A 21,809-nucleotide genomic window follows, 5' to 3' on the forward strand; every position below is an offset into this window, starting at 1 on the left:
AGTAGATTGTCGTCGGTCATCGCGACATAAAGATCGGCCCCACTGCCTTCTCTGTATCCGACAAACATCTGGGATCTCCACTATGGATTCATTAGGGTTATTAGACTCCATGTGAACCCTCTAAATGTGATGCAAGAGAATAACACAAGTACCAACCTCAAGTCCAAGCTCTAGGAAAGCAATTGAATTGGTAACTCGAAGTGGAATCATTGGTGTGGTATGAAAAGCTGAGAGTTGTCGGATGAAACACCTCTTGAGCTTCATAAAAACAGCCTCCCGATCTCCGTGGGAACAAGCTCTTGGATACGAAGGCTTAAACCTTAATAAGGTATAACCTTTGTTTTTTTTAAAAGAAAAATCTGTGAGTTTTTTTGGTGGAAGCCTCAGCATTCTGCAACGCGACTGGCAACTTTTACGCTTCCAAGAATATCTCTAGTCTGTTTATCGGTATGCCTCCTGGGGGGCTGGTACTGAAGCAAAGAGCACGGTGGCTTGGGTGTTGAGGCGAGAAGCATGACGACTAGCAGCGTCTCTCAGGCAGCATTATTCTGCTTGGCCGCGATGCAGATGGTGACCATGGCTACTGTGCCCACCTATCCTCTATGGGGACTAGCCTAAATAACCAACTGTGGCTACTTGACCTACCCGCCAACAATAGGAGTTGGTCGGTGTGAGGCGAAAACAAGGAAACAAACACAATGCCTCTATAGCCTTCCAGCTCATAAACTTTGAATACAACAACAAAATGGAGGCACCAGAGACGATATCACACACGTCTCACCACATCTCTCTCTTATCCCACACAAATTCAAGCCAGAATATACACACGCACCCTTCAATTCAAACCCTTAGATTCCCTTTCTTTCTCAACTCACTCAGCTCACCACGGCTGGCTGTTCTTTACTTGGTTGCCCACACACCCCTTGCTCACAACACTTACACTAAGAACCATTTCCCTGCTCTCTTATCACCATACGCACACACCAGAGGCCCTTCTGCCCAGTCAGCTACCTCCGCTTCGACTCCTCCTTCGCTGCTCTCCCCAGCTAGTCGCCGCTCTCTCTCCTCTACAGTTGGTGAGGGCCCCCTTGCTTCTGTGCCGTTGACACCATCATTCTCTCCTCTCTGCTGCTGTTGACAAGTCCCTTCACTCTCCGCACTGACAGTCGCCAACTCCCTCTCCTTGTCCGCCCGCAGCTGCTGGCGCCACCTCCTGCGCACACACAGAGGCCGCCCACCTTTACAGTCGCCAACCACAGTTGATGTACGCGAGTGCGCTAGCCACCCAAGCAATCTACACCTACCCTCTGTCACCAACCACGTCCAAGACAAGCAAGGCAACCCCTTGAATCGGCAGCAGCACACCTCCCAGGCGACGTTGACACCTTCGCTCTCCCTGAAGTCTTCGACACAGCATCCCTTAGCCAATCATCCACAGTACCAAGCGGCCCTTAGCTCTGCCCGCTCACACAAGAAAAACCCCGCCGTCCGTTAGCTCTGCTCTCTCCCGAAATCTCCTTGGTCTCCAGGCGGTAACTCTTCACACCCCCCCTCAAAAAACAGCTCGCCACCTTCTGGCTCCTTCTTTTCACGATGGCAATCCTGCTGGCAGCAAGGCAAGCGGCCAGCTGGCTACCTTGTTGCTTGCCACTTGGTGGTGTTTATATATATATATATATATTTTAGAAGGTGGTTCCCATGCCACACTGCAGTGCCTATCAAGGCCTCTATCAAGATCTTTTGTAACCTCGGAATCCACACAAATACGCCATCTCATCACCATACCTATCATGCCCAAACCCCCTGCGATGTGGACATAGGGCCATTCCAAATCTGCACAGTACATCCAAACTCAAGCACAAAGAGTAAATTATATTTAGCTGGCATCCCTTGTAGGTTTTAGTATTCACAGTCTAGATTGGGCTCTCTCCACATAAACCAGCATATGTACATCTATCTCCACCAGAGGCTCATCAAAGCCCCTATCATTGACATTCTCATGCTCTTCCACCTCTTATTTGCACACATCCAAGACACCCTCTTGACAAATAGAAAGCTCATACAATAAAAACTTCAAGTCTCAAGCACCTGCTCCAAAGAAAAATGCATGTACTAACTCACTGCAAAGCCATTCAGTCTGTACATTTGCCAGGGCATTTAGGGCAAAGTTTTATTGCATACCATGCATCCCATATGTACACGGACTCAAAACACCTTTACAGAATTTTGCCTAACAGCCGGCTTGACGGTGCTTTTTTACTACGATTTGTAGCAATGAAGATGGCAGCTGGCTCATGCGCGACAATCTTCTTCACAAATCACAGCGGCCAGCAATGAGGATTACATGCTCTGATACCAGTTTTGGGGCACCCTCATGTAGGCGACCTTCTTCTTGAAACTAGTGTTGAGAGCTCCTTTTTCTCCACCCAACCATGCCAAAAGTACATCAGACCCACACTCTTTTAATAGCAAACACGCTACGCTCTTCACACGTGCCCGGACACTCTTATTAGTGCTTGGTCACCCTAGAGTATGTAACCGGTCTCTTGACTCCCCTGAACCTCACCCGTGCCTTGCCCGGACAGTCAAGCTCTATAGGCTTCCGTTCCGCTTTCATGACAAACAAGCTCCTCAAAGGCTTGCCTCCTCCTCTCATAGAGATATTCAAAGAAGCATGGAAACCCTAATAAGACTTAGGTAAGAAATTAAGAATGGTGGTAACCAATTTCATGTTATCAACTACCTCATCTATATTCAGCAGGGTGTTCTTTAGGCATGTTACATTAGTAAGGTGATATGTGATGGCATCACTCTCATTCACGGTTAAGTTATCCAACTCCCATGCATCAGGTACATGCTCTTCCTTATAAATCTCCATAGCCCCATGGGTATTAACATACTCTTCCTTATAAATCTCCATAGCCCCATGGGTATTAACATACTCTTCATTATAAATCTCCATAGTGAGTACTTTGGACCATCAAGATGATCTTCAATTGTCATAAACCCACCAAGCCCATAAAGATTAGTGGTGGTAGGTGCACAACATCCTCATAGTATGGGATTTCCCAAAGCTTTAGGGTGTAAGGAACATGAAAGCTTCCCCTAGATATGAGGTCTTTGGAAAGTTAAGGAAGGAGAGAGGTACGTGAGTATGCCTACAAGGCACTGGGATATATGATGGGATGTGAAGCGCGATCGTTAAAGTATCCCAATATTTTTTATTTTTTATTTTTGTCAAAACAGTAGAATATATTAAAAAAAGGTGAGGTTACAACGCCCCATGAGGCCCAGGTCCATGAGGAAGGTCCATGGGGGGACCCTGAGAACTGCTAAAACGATAGATAATGGAATTAGCTACACACCAAAAGCACTCAAAACTGGAAAGTATACAAAACTGAGGGCAATGAGAATCTTGAACAGTAATTCTTCAAAAGCAGACTAAGACTGAACATGATGAAAAGACTGAAACAGTAGCCATAGACCTGACCGAGAGGGTTTAATGTACCCCTCCTCCAAAACCTTCCGTGGCCTGAATATGATGAACCGAATTTTGAAGCCTTCTGTGGCATTCAAAATCCAAGCCTTGACACATAATTTCCTTCTTTTTTGAGAGAGACAAACTGAGCACTTTTTTCCACTTCTTCCATGGAAGAGCCTACCAGCGGTCCACTTCATTCGGAACACCACTTGATTGGATTTGATTGATAAACTTGAGGACACTGTCAAGAAAAAGAAAGAAATTGTGATTAGTTTTAATTTCATAGAGGGCTTCATTTCTTACATGCCATAGCAGAAGAATTCTGATAGACTGCCACATTAAGGGGTCCAAATGATGACATTCCCCTAATAGCACTTCTTTCCAACTGAGTGGGGAACTTCTAATCTTCATAAAGGCCTCATTCAGTACACTCAAGAACTGTTTAGTGTCTGGGCAGGAGTAAAAGAGATGCGGGACAGTCTCTAGCTTTGCTTTGCATCGGGGACAAATACCATTCCCATGACCCAGCTTCAGAGCCTTCTCGAGAGTCTAGTTTGCTTTGTGGATAACCAACCAGGCCAGGATTGCATGTTTCCTTTCTTGAGTAAAGGCCCAGATTAATTTGAATCGAAAAGCCCATTGATGTTTGTTCCAAGATAAGGACCACCTTTTGTTGAATGGCAACCTTCAGTGCATTACATCTTTGCATAATCAGCTCAACTCCACCCCTTGGCAAGGTGAACTTATTACTGATTTGAACTCTGTTTAACATACTAGATGAGTCATATAGATCTCCCCAAACCTTTACTCCAGCTTTGAAATAAGAGAGACCAAACTGAACTTGATCAATAGAAATCGACTTCACCAGGTGTCCAAACCAAACTGAATCAGCTGCATACGCATAGCGACCCCTCTTGGTATATCTGAGAAAGGAAAGAGCTTCTTATAACCCATCCATGACTCCCACATTCTGCAACAACAGAGCTTGCTGCCTGTTGGTGAAAGGTGGACCTTTGAGAACAGAGCCTCATTGAGGCAGAACCCCTTCCAAGCCCTTTTATCTTGCAGCCAGAATTTTCCCACATCCCTTTTGAGCAAGTCTGCCCATACATCATTGGATAAAATAGATCTTTGAATCCATTTTGTTGCTAGCTTTTCAGCCAGCAATCCAATGTTGATTATACCCAAACCCCCTGTTCTTTATCCATACAGCACACCTGAAAGCATACCTGAAAGGCTACCTTGCAGATCCTCTTTCTGTCAAGTGAACCACCCCATAGGTAGTTACCCATGATAGAGTTCAGTGAGTGAAGTTGGGCCTTGGAAGGCCTCCAATAGGCAAGAAAATATACTACTGAGGGGATGATGAAATGGTTGAGAACAAAGGCTCGAGAAGCAACACCCGTGTTAATATGACTCCATTTCATGACCTGATTTTTAAGCTTAAGCAGCACATAATCCCATCTCTGTTTGACTGAAATGTTAAACCCCATGGGAATGCCAAGAAGCCTGAACACAACCCCTTCTGGAATAGCCTTACAACCTGCGGGCGGTGGACAGAATTGTGGGAGGGGGCACACCTTCAAAGACTCTGAAACTGGTCTTGGCATGGTTTATTTGGGATCCACTGGCTAAACAGAAAGTATCAAGGCAGGCCATGGAGTGGGCTGCCGTTTGGACTTCATTACGAAGAAGAACATTAGTGTCATCACAGCAAAGAGTTGAAGACATAAGGGCTCCGCTCTGTTAGGAACAGAGATTCCCTTTATATTATTGTTGGCTAATTCCTCATTCACCAGCCACCCCAAGGCATCAACAACAATAGCAAAGAGCAGGGGGGATAGTGGACACCCTTGTCTTATGGATTTTCTCAGCGGAAAGGACTCTGTGAGGGACCCATTGACAGCCACCCTTGAGGAAGCATTACCCAATAGGGTTTGCACATACTTAATGAATTTCCTGTTAAGGCCAATATCCTGTACGGATTGGAAGAGGAAGGACCAATCAATTCTGTCTTCATAGGCTTTATCAAAGTCAATTTTAAGAAAGATGTAATTCTGACCAGAACTTTCAGCATGTTCCATACCCTCCCATAGACTAATGATAGCATCCATGATATATCTTCCCCTAATGAAACCTTTTTGTTCCTTCAGGATCCATTCATCCATATAGGGGTTGATTCTCCTTGTCAGGATATGAGCAAAGACTTTGTAGAGAGAAGAGAGACATGTTATGGGTCTCCAGTTCCCCAAGTCTTCCTTATCATCTTTTTTATGAATTAGCTTTATCACCCCCACGTTTGCCTTCTCAGCAAGCCCACCCTTCCTCATGGCTTCTTTCCAAATGTCTCTAGGATATGATGGGTAAACTCATCTTTGAATGCAAGAAAGAATTCGTTAGGGATCCCATCACCCGGAGACTTCCCCTCTTTGAGGTGATTAGCTATGAAGCTAGATGCCCCCTTCTCTGAGAAGGAGCTATGAAGCTAGATGCCCCCTTCTCTGAGAGATAGCATCTTTGACCTCCTTCTCAGAGAAGGGGGCATCTAGCTTCATAGCTAAGGAAGGGCTGACCATTTTTTTCCTCATGAGAGCAATCTTTGCCCTAGCTGCTGTAACTTCCTGAGATGGAGGGGGAGCCATGGAGAACAAGTTAAAAAAATGACTCTTGATAACTTGAAGGTTTTCAACTTCATCAGGAGCCTGACCATTGGGCTTCTTGACCAGAGGAATAAGATCCCTAGCTTTTTTCCTTTTGAGAAGAGAGAACATCTTAGGGTGGGGAGTGTCTATTTTCCCAGCCCATCCCTCTCTGAACCACAACATAATGGACTTGGCTACCAACATAATGGACTTGGCTACCAACAACTCCTCCATTCTAAGTTGGTTCTTTAGATCAATTAGAGAGTGGTCCTTTAACCCATTTTTGGAGTGAAAGATGTCTTGAATCTGATTCCTAATCTAGACCCTGCGATTTAGACGGATCGCAGCTGCTTTAAGCTTATATTCCCTGCAGATATTGTGAACCTTATTGACCAGACAAGACCATCCCTTAGAGGGGGAAGAAAATTGACTGAAGGCCTCAGTGATGACACTTTTTATCTTCTGCTGGACACACGGAAGATAGAAAAGGGATGGGTCGAGGTGGGGCCAACCAGCCCTTCCTTTAGCTTGCCCTAAGGAGGGATTACCGATCAAGGGGAGGTGATCGGAGATGATTAGGGAGGAATCTGTAATACACTTGACTTTTAAGAACATATCAACCAGGCAGCCCGAAGCATAAAGTCTGTCCAGTCTAGCGGCTCTGTGGAAGTGACCTTTTTGATGATTAGACCAGGAGAAACCTGACTTCGATGAAAGGTCTGACAGGTCCTTACTAACCTTGAGCAAATCCCATTTATTCTTTTCCTGACCACTAATGGTTCTACCCAGAAACCTACTTCTATCTCCCTGAACTTCCACCATGTTAAAGTCACCAACAAGCAAAATAGGACCCACAATCTGCATGATAGAATGCCAAGTTGAAGCTCTCATGCTGGCCAAACAAGGGGCGTAGACAAAAATTAAAGTGAAGTTGAAAGGGTTCCCCAACCTAACCGCTGTCCAACTGTGACTATCATCAGACCATGTATCCAGAATTGAGTGCTCCCACTTCCTGTGAATGCCAACTGCTGACCCTCCTTTACCTGAAGGATGATTGGTATAAAACCATATAGTATTTTTTGAGATTCTTTGAAGGTTCACATGAAGTTGTGACCCTCCAATCTTGAGTTCCTGCAGATTAAGAAAGTCAAAATCAATGGCCAAGTCTCTAACCCATCTATTGATGGGTTAGTGCCCTTTCAGGGTTAGTGAGCCCCTTAGAGCTTCCCCAAGGACATGGAGGTTCTCAGGAGGTTCTCAGTGCCTCCTGAACTTTTTCCTTCTTCCTCTTCCTTTTAGCACCCAAAAGGAGGGGAGAGAAACCTCCCTCCTCAGGCTGTTTTGCTGGGGAGAGGGACATTCTTTTCATCATTGCAGCATCCTCAGCTTCCAACTGAGATTTGAACACCTCATCCGTGTGTTGAGTTTTATCTATGAAGTCCTCATCTGAGTCCATAGGGGAGTCTAGATCTTGACCGAAACTTACTCTGTCTTTGTGGGGAACCCTTCCCGGAGAGAGTTGTTCTTCCCCGACCAGGGTTGGATTTGGGGCCTCCTTGACTTGGAACTGATTGACCAGACCATCTTGAACATCTTCTAAGAGGGGGGCAAACCTATTAGCAGGAATATGCCAGTTAGATTTGTTGTTTTTGAACTTCCAAACATGTTTTTTCTGGGGAACCACAAAGGCCTCATCCTTGCCAGGAGTCTTATCACTAACAGCTGGTTAGTGAAGATCAGGGCAGTCCCTAATCATGTGGCCTTGTTTATTACAGTTAAAACAGGCATTGGGCATATTTTTATAGGTTAGCACTTGTTCATAAATGATCTGCCCCTCCTTGTTTTTCAGAGGGACTTTATCTTTAAGAGGTTTAGCAGTGTCAACTTCTATGAGCATCTGCTGGGCCCATTGAGGATTGACCACCTGAAAGGGTTTTTGACCTAAAACCTTACCAACTGAGCCACCAATCCTTTTGGCCCAGATAGAGAACTTAGCAGGCATGTCTATAAGCTCGACCCATACAGGGATTTTGGTGGGTTTGGGGCCCTTGGGGTCGAAGCTATCAAACCATCTGAAGAAAGAAAGAGGCGTGTTCCTAATAATCCATTGGCCACCACTGTTAATAACAGAGGTACCACTGTTAATAACAGAGGTAGCACTTACCGGATCCTCAAAATGGAACATGTAGTAAGCATTTGGTAAATGTTGAACTGAAGCCACTCTAATTCCCTTATGTTCCTAGTTGATCTTAATCCAGTACTTCAGAGCATCCATCGGGGGTCTAGCCCCATGACAGAGACCAATCAGCGAGTGTGATGACAGGTGGTCTTGCCATGCAAAGACCAATCAACGAGTGTGATGATAGGTGGTCTTGCCATGCAGCCAGTTCATCGTCATCGCAGATGACGACTCCTTCATCATCAACATCAAAATCACCGATCCTTTCTTCAAAGGTCGGGTTCTGAGAGAGATTAATCATAGGGTTTTCAATAGACCTGGGGGGGAGAGAAGAGTGTACATGACCTGAAATAGTACGGGAGCCTTTCGAATGCCGGACAGCTTCTGCGAAGGAGATCGGATGGCCAAGGGGAACAGGCCTGGGATGCACCTGAGGGGAACTTTCATGAAGCTTCCCCTGGCCGACTTCAGTTTCACGCAGGCATTCTGATGATGAAGCAGAGGAGCAGCAAATTGACCCGCCTTTGGTGAGGACTGCAGAACACCATGAGGCCTCGTTGGAGCTTGATGTAGAACCAGGGATGAGGGGCCAACACCATCTCTGATAGCGTGTGGAGCAGGGCTTGAACCAAAAATGACGATGTCTTGGAGAGACATCTTAGGGCACGACTCCCCCCTCTCGGGGGGAGAGGCTTGATAGACGGAAGGGCTTAGCAGGCGAGGCAGGAAGGGGATACGAAACAGAGAAGGAGGGGGGCGCAGGATGGAGGGAGGAGAGCTCGCATGTGAAACACCTGGGCAAGCAGAGACCCAGACGTGGCGCGCATGCAGACAAATCCAAAGAGCTCTGTCTACAGTTAAAATTAGCGGTTTTTGAAAGTATCCCAAAATTTGGATGTATACTTGAGTGAGCAAAACAAAAGCTCTGAGATAGATGCACAAGAACCGGAGTGCCCATGGATGCCTATTCCAAAAGATATCTCTGAGAGAAAGCCCCAAAACAAGCAACCAATACTTCAAAGTTTTTCGAGTGATGTACAAGATCTTAGATAGAGAGTGATGATGGCAAAGGGGAGCTGTCAAGTAGCATGGAGCACGAAATGCAAAGGCATGGAAGGAAGAGTGAGCAGCAACAATGATCGGCATAACAAAAGTCGGGCTACCAATTTTGGATGTGAAGTGGCAGAGGCAAGAAACCATATTTGGCAAGGCTATCACAAGGTCAGTTATCTACGGGAGGAGTAGCTAGATCTAGGTGTAAACCGATTGAGCATCGATGGAAAAAGCTGGGTAGTTGAACACTAACACCGGTGGTATGCTCTACACTAGTGTCACTGGGGAGCTAGGCGGCATTGTCCAGTAGCTTTGCTTAGAATGGCAATGGAAATGGCCAACGAGTGGTGTAGAGGTGGCTCTAGATGGGTGACGGGTGGCTCTAGATGGGTGACGGGTGGCTCTGAATTGGTGGTGCTATGGGTAGAGATGGCTCTGATACCAACTTATAGTTATTAGGATTTAATCAAAATGTTAAACAAGAGTAATTAACAAGAGGACACAAGATAAGCTGAAAGATTAGGCACATTTTAATTATATAAAAATGATCATTTTATAGGAGACACCCCCTTTACAAGGTGTATACATATGCTGCCACCACATATGCCACATGTTAAACTATGATGCCAAGTGTCCCTAAGAGGTGTCACCTACATTCATCCTTTCTTTCAAAAGATCCTCTTATGAGGTTGTTCCCACACACAAAAGAACCCACACACTAGCCGGCTATTCACACACACTAGAACTGCACATTTTGTCTTTCACAAATCACAATCCACACTTGGTCTTGTTAACTATTATCACTTTTATACATTGTTATAGTGATTGCTCTATGGTCCCCACTGCTTAAGGCTTGCATTGAAGGACGAGGCCATAATTGTTGAATATTTTTGGTCTTGCTTATAGCAAGACAACGTGAGGAGTGGGTTTTTGGTTTGGTCGAATCACCTAGTGGTCAATCATCAGGGGATTCAATGGTAGAGGAGATTGTATGTATTTTTTTGTAATTTTTGTTTTTTTTTGTAATTTTTTGTAATTTTAGAAAATTGTTCTATTTAGTATAGACATGTTTTGATTATTTGTGTCAATTATCAAGCAAACCAACAGTGGAGGTTTATTATATAATTTTTGTTTTATAAACTTTAGATTCAATAGAGAATTTAGATATGTTTTAAATAGCATTTATTATTTGTGTAAATTTGTAACAAAAGCACCACATAGTGGAATGACACCCTTTCACAAATGAGTATTTGCAATTTGTTTTTATTTTAAAATTATGTATTTTTTGGAGGCCCATAAAATAGAGAAGCTAATTGGATAGAGGCCTAATGTAAAGATATGGAACAAGGAGGCTATGGAGGAGCAGACCCCTAAGGGGTTCACCATTGAGATTATGCTAGTGGCCGGTTTGAAGTTGGGTTATCATATCAAATGGGATCAATCATCTTTTGTGTGGGAGGATGAGAGGTGGCAGATTTGTGCGTTGTTGAATAGTGAAGAGTTACACTAGGTTTTGGTTGATCCGAGCGAGTCTTATGGCAATTGTAAAAGGTGAAGTGATGTGTATGTGGTTGGATAGTATATAAATACAATATCTCCCAACAAAAAAAAAAAAAAATCTTTTAGTGTACTTGATGGCCAAATGGGAAAAAAATTTGCATGAAAATCAAGCCTATTCTCATTCGAGTGTCTACACTTGGCTAGGGGAAATTACGGCCACGATTTTTTCTTGGCCATTCTACAGTGTAGAATGGCCATTCTACAGTGTAGACTCAAAGGCACATATGGAAATTGAAAGCTTAAAGTGATCAGTGTTCGCACATTGAACTTTAAAGTGACTTTACTTCGGTAGGGCTACCCTATCAAAACGAAATGAGCATTAAATGCTTCACCGATCACCAACTGTAAGCTTTTATGTCGAATTGATCTTTTTACTCGGCCCGCATCATCTCCACCAGCGTTACCTCCTTGGGTTAAACATCATATCATATAGTTTTTTGGAGCCATTATTTTATGTTTTTTTAAAAAATTTGAGTCGTCTCGGCCCCCCAAATGCCCATCACTCTGTGGTGGCAGAATCCTTCAATTACCGATGACTTGGGTCAAAAATCGCAGGTCTCCCACGTGGCTGGCTCTCAATGCCCAATGCGCTGAAATTTGAAGCGTTCATAAGCCTTGAAAGGGCATCAAAGCTCCTCAAACCTTCTGTTAAAAAAAAGAAAAAAAAGAGAGAATTTGTATTATTCAAAAAACGACCATTTTAGATTTAAAAAAAAGCTTTTGTTGAGAAGATTAACTCATTGGTAATCCTCAATGGTGTTCTTAATCTCTGTTAGCTCTAGTATGAATTGAGCTAACTCTTCATCTTCCTCTACAAGCTGGTTCTCCTGACCTCAATCCATTCTTGCTCCTGACTCGCCCGATTGGCTTTGATGTTTCTGACCTTCTCTTCATACTCATCTCGAGCTTCATTGATGGCGAGAGCCTCTTTAACTTCAATGCGTGATTGTTGGGCCCGACAGACAGTATTATCTATCAACCTCATCTGCACATAAAGAGCACTCCTCACAGTATTATCTATCAACCTCATCTGCACATAAAGAGCACTCCTCAAGCTAGGGCATTTGAGTGAGACTGCGTTATGAAACGCGGCATAATTGCGCATAATCCACACACACCACACATATTCTGCCCTAATTATATTCCATAGTTTTGATGAACATCTAGAGAAGTCTCCAAGTAGGATTTGTTTCCATGTTAACTGAGATTCCTTGACCGAGGGAAAGGCATTTTTGAACTAGTTCCAAGAGGCTTTTACTATATTTGCATGTAATAAATAGATGGGGTATGGTCTCTTCTTCCTGTCCTACTGCAGTGGGGACACAGTCCATCTCCAAGCCCAAGTTTTTTTGCTCTAGAGTTGGTCCATAACCCTTTATGTATAATGAGCCATAATAGAACCGATTTTTTTTGGAGGGATCACATTTGGCCAATTTTTTGAGGATCGGAATTCCCACTGTTTCCTATCCTACAAAATGTTCCATTTTGTATTGAGTCTAACATGCACCGGCATACCATTAAATGGCAAGGGGGGGATGGGCAACATTGAATTGGACTATGACCAGTTAAACGCATCCAATGTAAAGACACTTCTGCATTGAATGAGCATAGCCTTGTCTGGATCCCATTTGAACATTCTGAACTGTATGAAGAGCAAATTAGCTCGGTTGATTCTATACATCTGCACTAGCTGATTTGACTTATACCATGTTTGTGTAGTGAAATCCCAAATATCTTCCCAACTTTGTATACCTCTGCTGATTTCCTGGTGCTCTTTGACAGGCATATAGATTCCCTGACTTTGTTCCATGATGACTAGAAACTTCTAACCAGATCAGAGCTAGAGTGTTTAATCTAGATTCTACTGAGAAACAGAGGAAGGAATGGGATGTTATCCGACAATCTGTGAGCACTTTGATTTCTATGAATTAATATCGACCAGTCTGTGGTACAGGCTTCTTATAATCCCTTTGGATGCCATTCTAATGGCAAGGTCCTCTACATTTGGGATCCCCAGCCCTCCCTTCTGTTTAGGCTGAGAATAGTAAGTCCAGGCCACCTTAGGGATTTTATACATATCCGCATCCCCTAAACCAGAGGAAGTTTCGGCATAAGGACTATAACTCTTTGATATTGCTCTTAGATGGTGTCCAGCATGATAGGAAGTATATGGTAGTGGGGAGGAGCAAGTGTTTAAGTACCAGGCATCTTCTGCTAAATTTGACAGCCCTGTTCAGTTAACCAATTTGGAGGGTCATTATTCAACGTTTTGATTCTTGTTTTCAGATGATTAATGAGGGAACTTGAGGCAGAGTAAAATATCTGAAGGCATCCCTAGAAGGTTCTTATAGAAATCACATCGTTATATGTAGCAGCCCATTAGTGTCATCCATCTACAAAAAAGTTATAAGCACATTTGCCCCTTATTGTTTGGCAATTCAATGCCTTTCATTTCCCCTTTCTGTAAGGCATCTTGAACTAACCATCCGAGTGCATCTGCAACTATAGCAAAAAGTAGAGGGGTAGAGGGCACCCCTGTCTTATTGACCTCTTAAGTTCAAAGGGTTCTAATAATCTGCCATTGATCACTACCTTGGTTCTAGCAGTCCCGAATAATGTTGCTACTTTTCTAATAAAAAGAGGTCCTAATCCCATATCCTTTAGAGATTGAAGAATGAAATCCCATTCTAATCTATCATAAGCTTTGTCAAAGTCAATCTTAAAGAAGATGAAGTCTTGTTTAGTGTCTTGGGCATGCTCTACTCCTTCCCACAAGGCAATAATGGCATCGAGAATGCATCGGCCCTTTATGAATCCTTTTTGTTCATCTCTTACCCACTTTTTGAGGTTGTCCCTGAGCCTCCTTGCCAACACCTTAGCAAATATTAGGTAGCATGGTGATAGGCCTCCAGTTGGAGAGATCATCCTTAGCACCCCTTTTGTGAATCAGTTTGATAATCCCTTCATTCAGAGCGATTGGAAGAGCTCCATGATCTAAGCTTTCCTTCCACACAAGAAGGAGAGGTGTAAAGTTGCAAATAAAGAGCTGGGGACTGTTTTCTATCGGCATTATGCAATTATCTTACAAGCCATGTCTTTCTCCTCATTTCTGACTGGAGGAGGAGGAGTGCTGAAGATGCTCGAAAAGTGTTCCCTTCTTGCAGTATTCATATTTTCCTCAATGGATACTACCGGGAGGACTTGAGGGGTTTTGAAAAAAGGGCAGAAATCTTTGTCAGCTTTCTTTTCAAGTATTGTGAACATCTCTTTGGATGGTCTGTCTATTTTGCTAGCACACCATTCTCTTATAAAGAGTTTAAGGTGTTGGCATTGAATTATTTCCTCTCTTCTCAATTCATCTTTGAGAGTATTAATTTCAAAGCTCAAATCATCCTGAGATGTATAAATTATGTTCTCTAGTTCATTTAGACAAGTGTACTTACTGTTTTGTCTTTGAGCTCATGCTTTGGTGACCTCTTTTCAATGGAGACTAGGAATTTTTGAGAGTCCTGTATAGCTCTTGACCACACTCTTGCAGAAGCACGAGAAAGGAGGAGAAATCATCCTCCCATATTTGTTTGATCCCTTCCCGTATAGCTCTTGACCACACTCTTGCAGGAGCACGAAAGGAGGAGAAAGCATCCTCCCATATTTGTTTGATCCCTTCCTATATTGATGGCATTTGGAACAATTTTAGATTGGTATGGAACCACCTAGATTTAATTCTCTGACAAGAGGATTTGAGGGTTACTAGGATTGGGAAATGGTCCGAGAGAACGATATTCTTCATAACTTTGACATTTGAGCTCAGGTATTTCTAATTGAGAGCATCTGATATGTAACATCGATCCAAACGAGCCTTCCTTGTCAGCATAGCTGTCCTTCCATTGCTCCAAGTGAACTCATTTGAGGATGCCATGTCCTGCAGTGCCCAACAGCTTACATTCCTCCCATCTTTTCTTTTCCTAACCTCTAATAGTATGCCCAAGTTATTTGTACATGTCTCGCTGTGACTCCACCATGTTAAAATCTCCAAGCATAATAATTGGAGAATTAATTCTCATCAGAGATGTCTATAGCTTAGGTCTTGATCCTGCAGGACCTGAGACATATACAGAAATCACAGTATAGACTTCCTCCCCAGTATCAATCTAGATAGCTATCCATCTCTGTTTAGGGTGCATATGAACCTCTTTGATGTAGAAAGCTAGTGTTATGCTTAACCACACCTCCAAGAGGGAACTCTACACATTCACCTAATGGATGAGCAATGAAACACAACCATCGTGGGGTACTTACCAATGCTTCGAGCTCGTGTCTCTTAAAGCCTCCAAGCTCGCATGTATGCTCCAAACTCCAAGCTCCATCTCCACACTGTCACCGTGGAGTTGCTCACACCATCACATAGGCCAATCACACTCTCTCTCACTCTCTCATACAAGCATAAACACACAAGCATGAAAGAGACATAATGCTAGAATGCTCTCACTCCTCACTCTCTCACAAGTACAAGGGAAGAGCTCTCAATAGCACAAAGGGGATTGTGCCCTTTCATTATGAGAAAATACCTTATATATAATTAGCCCTTATTCACACTTGGGCGCCCAAAACTTACTAACTAGGCCTTGGGTGGCCAATGTCTCATAATGTACAACCTTTATAGTGCCTTTACATGACACTTATTAATGTCCTCAATTGAGGATTATGGTGTTAATCTAAATGGGATTAACATTCTCCCTTTCCTGAACTAGGTTTTGTCCTTAGAACCTGTTATTATCGAGGTCTGAAGACCTGGTCACTGAATTCGTGGGACGATAGAAGTTTCGGTGAGACTGGAGTTTTCTGAGTGTGTGCCAGAATGCCGAATGGGACTTCCACAACCCGGTGTCAATCATGTTTTCAAATGTTATGTGCATATAACCTAGAAGACATCTTAGACGATGGTAATATAGCATTATACCTTTGTCTGATGGCCCTTGGTTCATGTCGAACTGTAGATGCTGAGCCTCATAGCCATCATAAGGTTCTCTAGGTTGGTCTATCAGAACCACTAATAATTTCATGAACCTGACACTGGCTACAATTGCAAGATCTGGTATTTTTCGCCAAGCTCTGATCCAATTGAGCAGTTGTTGTCTTTGTGCTTGAATACTGGCAAATGTTGTTGGGTTAAATATTAGAAAATTATAGTAGATATAAGAATCCCTTTCTTTTACAACTTGAAACTCCAACGATGTCCACCTCCTCTTGATAGGCATGTAGAGTGGATCCACTCGTAATGTTGGCGGCGCACTCATGTAAATGCTATTGTATTCAATTACTGTTAAAAATTACTTTTTCCATGAAGGTTACACTCCAAAATCCTGCAGCTGTGGTGCCTCTTCAGTCGTGTGGATGGTGGTGTATCCACCTTTGGTGTTAGATGTTTCCTCCTCCATCTTCTGTAATAATAACTGATCATGAAAGTGACCAGGTGAATTTCTGACAAGTTTGAGAGATTGGGGTTTGCCATCCTTGTGTGTTTTGCGACATTGGACCATAATGTTCCCTCTCCAGCCAATGGCAGTAATTCCTCTAATTTTGGACGAGTGGCCCCCGCCGGAGAGGGTACGACACATAATGTTACCATGTGGGGGTGACTACAGAATATGCCTCTGGAAGAATCTTGCTGGTAGGATCGAACGGGGTAATCTGCATATATTAACACCTTGAACATAAGCTCTGGCTTTAACATTGGATTGCCTTGTTTTATGCACTCTTCATATTCTGTAGCTGTCACAGAATCCAAAACATTATTGTCAGTGTAAGGTGTAACATTATCAACTGGAGGCATATTACGTACCTCCTGAGGTTGCCTTGGTGGAGATGGAATAGGTGCCAATATCTCCTCGGGGGGACGAGTGTTAGTGGGAAATTCTAATTCTGGTGGGGAGAAGGAAGAGTAGATACATCTAGCTTGTGAAGAAATAGTAGGAGGCGTGCTTGAATAGGGATCAAGAAGCTTACTGGGCGATATTAGTATACACAGGGTAGGTGTTTTTGAAAAAGGAAGATGGAACCTTGTCCTCACCCCGCGTGACCCGAACTAGGGGGTGGGTGGCTAGGTTTATGAGCTTGGAAAAAGGTTTGAATTTCATGAATTTCTTCATTATCCACATCTGGGTAATTTATGTGAGTTGCATCAAAATTACTGCTTATGTTGTAAGCATAGCTTCTAAATGCTTATGGATATTAGTATATAGCTTAAGGATGCCCACTGGGTGATATAAGGTAGACCCACAAAGATTTAAATATTGGTGAGTATTATATACTTCTAACCCATTGATAAGTATTAGCCACAACCTCGTAGTTGGCTGGTGTTGCTGGTATGTCATCTGGAACAAACAAGTCGAGTTTGTTGACCCTGTTGTCCAGAATTTTTGAATTTTGTAAGACACGACACTAACTACGGAGGTTGAGGACTATTGGATGCAAAGGATAAAAGAAGATATCTTGTGGGTTAGTTAATATGAGATCCCCCCCTCAAAATGCCCATAATGATGGTTGGGTCAGCATCTCGCTCGGTATTTTGTTTAATAAGGGTTAATTCTCCTAAACCTATATCTTCAGCTAAGTCAATGTCATATTGAAGTAATGAGAGTGTTAGTGTAGACAAAAACAAGGTAAGAGTTTGAGAAGGGGCCCGAGGAGTTACTGGCAATTGTCCCAATTCTGAGGCACGCTCAAGGAGGGTACGTAAGTCATCTGTGGGCTCCGGCCTTTGACTCCTTTCGTGTGTGGCCAGTTGGCGAGCCAGTTCTTGCATGTGAATATCAAGCGTTGCTGAGCTCTTTAGAAATGGCTATTTCTCTGATCATCCGTTCAGCATCCAACGCTTCGAATCTTCTTGTTGCCACTTCTTGTGCTCTTCTGGCAGTAGCTTTTCTTTGATTGGCTTCAGTAATTTGAAATACATGTTGTGTTGCCACTTCTTGTGCTCTTTTGGCACAGTAGCTTCTCTTTGATTGGCTTCAATAATTTGAAATACATGTTGTGTTGCCAATCTTTGTGCATCTTGTAATTAGTTTTCTAGTTGTGATATTGTTTCTTGGCTTCTTTGCGCCGCTGTTTGGTTAGTGATGATTATTTCATTGAGAGCCTTGAGTTTTTCTGCATGCGCTTTGTTAACGTGCTCTCATTCTTGTTTTGCAGTCCTTGTACTCTTTCTTGTTCTTCTTTGAGGTTGGCTATGAGGAGCTCTATTTGTTGCATATCCTCAGTACGCTTTGCGCTCTCCTGGTACTCTTGCATTTCTTTGGCATGCCTAGTTATTAAGCTCTGTGTGTGAGCTATCTCCTTTTGTATTTGCTCCTTTGCTTGCTCCAGAGCCTTGCATTCAAGTCAGCATTCTCATTTATTTTTTGTACAATGGTTTTGACTCAAAACCAAGTTATTGCTCTCCAATGCACTGTATCTTGTTCTAGTTCTTCTGTAGCCTGTAAACTCTTTATGATTACTTCTTTATGAGTTTCCTCTGCTGTGCCGCCAAAGTTCACACTTTGTGTTTGTGCATTGGCCTCTTCTAGCTGCTTCCATAGGCTGGCGTTCCTGTCGTCGTCGTGTAGCATGTGTGTTGTCAACAAATGTCAATGCCATACCTTCTGTTCTTGTTCCCAGTTGGTACTAGTGGCCGCACTTATTTTTGTAAGGGGATCATGTGGAGGAGTATGTCGAGGCCTTCCAAGGTATCCTGGAGGAATTGTTGAGAATCCACCTCCTTGAAAGAGCCAAGATGCGGTAGTGGCTCATCTTGATCCAATCTTCTTTGTTTTCTTGGCATGGACGTCTCTGGGGAGTGTGGCCTCTTACTAGATTCTGCTGGCTTCTCTAATTCTTGTTGTGCAATTGATGCCTCCTCATGTGCTAGTCCTTCCAAGGTATGATCTTTCTGTGTTTGTTCTTTAGCTTCCTCTGTGTGTATCTCCGCTACTTTTGTGAATCCTTGAGCAGGGAGAGGTTTTTGGATATTAGTTGTGCAGGGCTCATTGGAGGGGAGAGCTATTGGTGTTGTTCTTGTTGCATAGTAGGGCTTTGTAGTTTTTCTTGGAGAGCCTCTTGGTATGTCTTGATCTTTGATGCCACAGCCGCTTCCAATTGCTGAGATTCTATGGTGGTGACATCCACTAGTAGTCCTCTCATCCTTTTGTTAGTCTTCTTCTTTCAATCTTTCTTGATTGACTTTATGAGCTATTCTGTCTCCATTAGCACTGCTTGTCCTTCATCCACCCTTCCAGTAGATTCGGTAGGTTGACTGGGGATTAAGGCTAGCGACAGGTTTTCCTCTGGTTCATCTTTCACTGGCCGCTGTGCCACATGGTTAAGTATTTGTGTTAACAGGTATGGGTTGCTGACCTTGGACTAATGTGCCTTGAGATAATTTTCAATTTCTTTGTGCATAAAAAAGGCCCAATCGTCCTTCTTCTCTTCATGAGCTTTGACAATCCTTTTAAGGCTGACCCTATTATACCTGTCAAAACTGGTTTGATTTGCATCATCAATGACATTGCCCTGCAAGCTTTCTCCGTGTGGCTTCATCCTTGATGTTCTCCTACTCTGCCCCATTGGAGTTATAAGAATATCTCTTTAGCATCTCCTTGATGAGCATTGTATCTATTGTGTGTCTGTGGGCTTGGCTGCCACACGGGGAGCTGTAAAGCGTCTCTGATGAGGCCTTCTATTTTGAGTAGCTCTTCCGTGGTACCATCTACCTTTGTAATTTTTCCTCTCTTTGTCTGCTTGTCGTATGTACGGAGATATTCTGTGCAGAGGTCTGTGTCGATCCCTCTGGGTAGCACTGTAGCCATTCTCCCGAGGTTGACTTTTTCGAGCTTATCCTTTACTTCCGCATCTTCCAATAGATGGAGGCACTCCTTACTATGACATTGCAGAGTGATTTTCCCATGTGGTGTAGCGACTTGTCTTCTGATGAGAGTTCCCTGGAAGGACTGGGCGTAAGGGCCTAAGAAGTTGCTCCTCAGCTTGCTGGCACTCTGGGACCCTGTGGCACTGCTGGCTTGTGTTGCATTAGGTGAATTTTGGACTCAAATTTGGGCCTTTTTCCTCTAGAGAGAGAAAGGCTTTCGACCAATAGGAAGAGAGCCATCGTAACGAAACTTTTGATAATTAGATATTTTTCATGTATTCTTTATATGAATATATTGTTATTAAAGAAATACAAAATGCATTTGACCACACTTTATAATGTCATTTCTTTAATATATATGAAAAATACAGTGTTGTCAGCTCATTTAATGAATGGTTTTCAATCTAAAATTTTTTCTTATTCAGCTCATTTAATAAAAGTGCTTTTTTCCTCTAAAAATTTGAAAGGTTCTCTTCGAAGTTCCTATGTCATTTAATGAATGGATTTCCCTCTAAAAATTTCGCACGTTTTGGAGGTTATCTCTTCTGCCATCTCATCTTCTTCCATCTTCTTACATTTGCTTTTATTTTTTATTTGCTTCCATGGAAACCAAACTTCCTAGGTGTCCTTGTTGCTCCTCTACTAGAGCTATTATAGTATACAACAGTTTTGATATGGATAATAAAAGAAGGTGGATTCCTACCACAATCTCTATTGGTTGGATTATGTTGCAGACTAGGAAGCGAAAAAAAACAAAGAATGAGTTCATCGACACTTACAAAGGCAGAGTTCTAGACTTCAAACTCTCTGACACAAGTAGGAGCATTAAGGAAGTCCTTATACAACATGCCTACATGCACTTAGAACTCCGTCTGCAACATTTGCCTGATGGAATCCCACTCCATAGACCAAACTGTAAGTAAATGTTTTTACATTATGTTTATGTAATGTGTTTCATTTCTATACTTATGCTTCTCTTATATTCATCTGTATAGATATATATCCTTCAAACTTGGTTGACTGCTGGCAGCTTATAGATAGTATTGTGGGAATCTTCGATGTTTTCCATGCATCTATTGGTGAGAAGCTATACAAAGAAACATCCAGTAGGTCTTTGTTGGCAGAGAGAGGAGTTTTCTTTTATAAACTGAATTTTACATGGCACCTCATAGTGTTACAGGTTATGGATCTTTGAATGCATTACCACTGCCTTCATTCGATAGTCTAAAATGGCCCATACCAATAGCAGAAACAAGTGAGTGCTTTAGATTAAAGATATACCAAGACGTGCAGAGGTGTATAAGACTAAATGTAGCAAATAGTCAGGTGAAAATCGTTGTCTTTATGCCATTGCATGTTTTTGTTGACTTCTTTTATGATGAGGAGGTCAAAAAAACATTGTCAATGTTTATCTGTAAATCATAGAAATGTTTGGATTTCTTAGGTCAAAATTGGGATGTGAAAGAATTAAATGGGGTTACCTGCAAAATCCATAGGAAATCTATTGTCTTTAAACATATGATTGGCTCCCAGAATTTTATTTTGGCCTTTCATTATATGAGATGGCATTATGTCAATGGAAAACTTGTAGCAATTGATCAGGACTTGGATGACATTGAAAATCCATTGATGTTATTAGAGGTATGGTTTGAACATAAGCTCTTGATAGTACTCAATATAAGGTCAAAAATCTCATTGCGTCAAGTGAGAACAGACTTGGCAAATGAGGATGACTTACAAGTGCCTGATGATTATGTGTTCAAGTGCAATGACCATAAGGTATGTTATTCAATCTAACCTCGAAAAAGTATTCATTCCAAAACTATGCCATAATCATTATTACTTATATACATTACTTTGATTTTTGGAAATAGGTACCAAGGAGAAAAGAAAGGACCATTCAATGTAAAGACATTTCGTGGTGCAAACGACCATCACATAGAGATAAATGGAGATAAATGTATTTTTGACAGCATATAGTTACATCAATCA

The sequence above is a fragment of the Cibotium barometz genome, chromosome 20, assembly GCF_041138505.1.
Source record: "Cibotium barometz isolate CiBa-2024 chromosome 20, ASM4113850v1, whole genome shotgun sequence".
In the NCBI taxonomy this organism is placed as follows: Eukaryota; Viridiplantae; Streptophyta; class Polypodiopsida; order Cyatheales; family Cibotiaceae; genus Cibotium; species Cibotium barometz.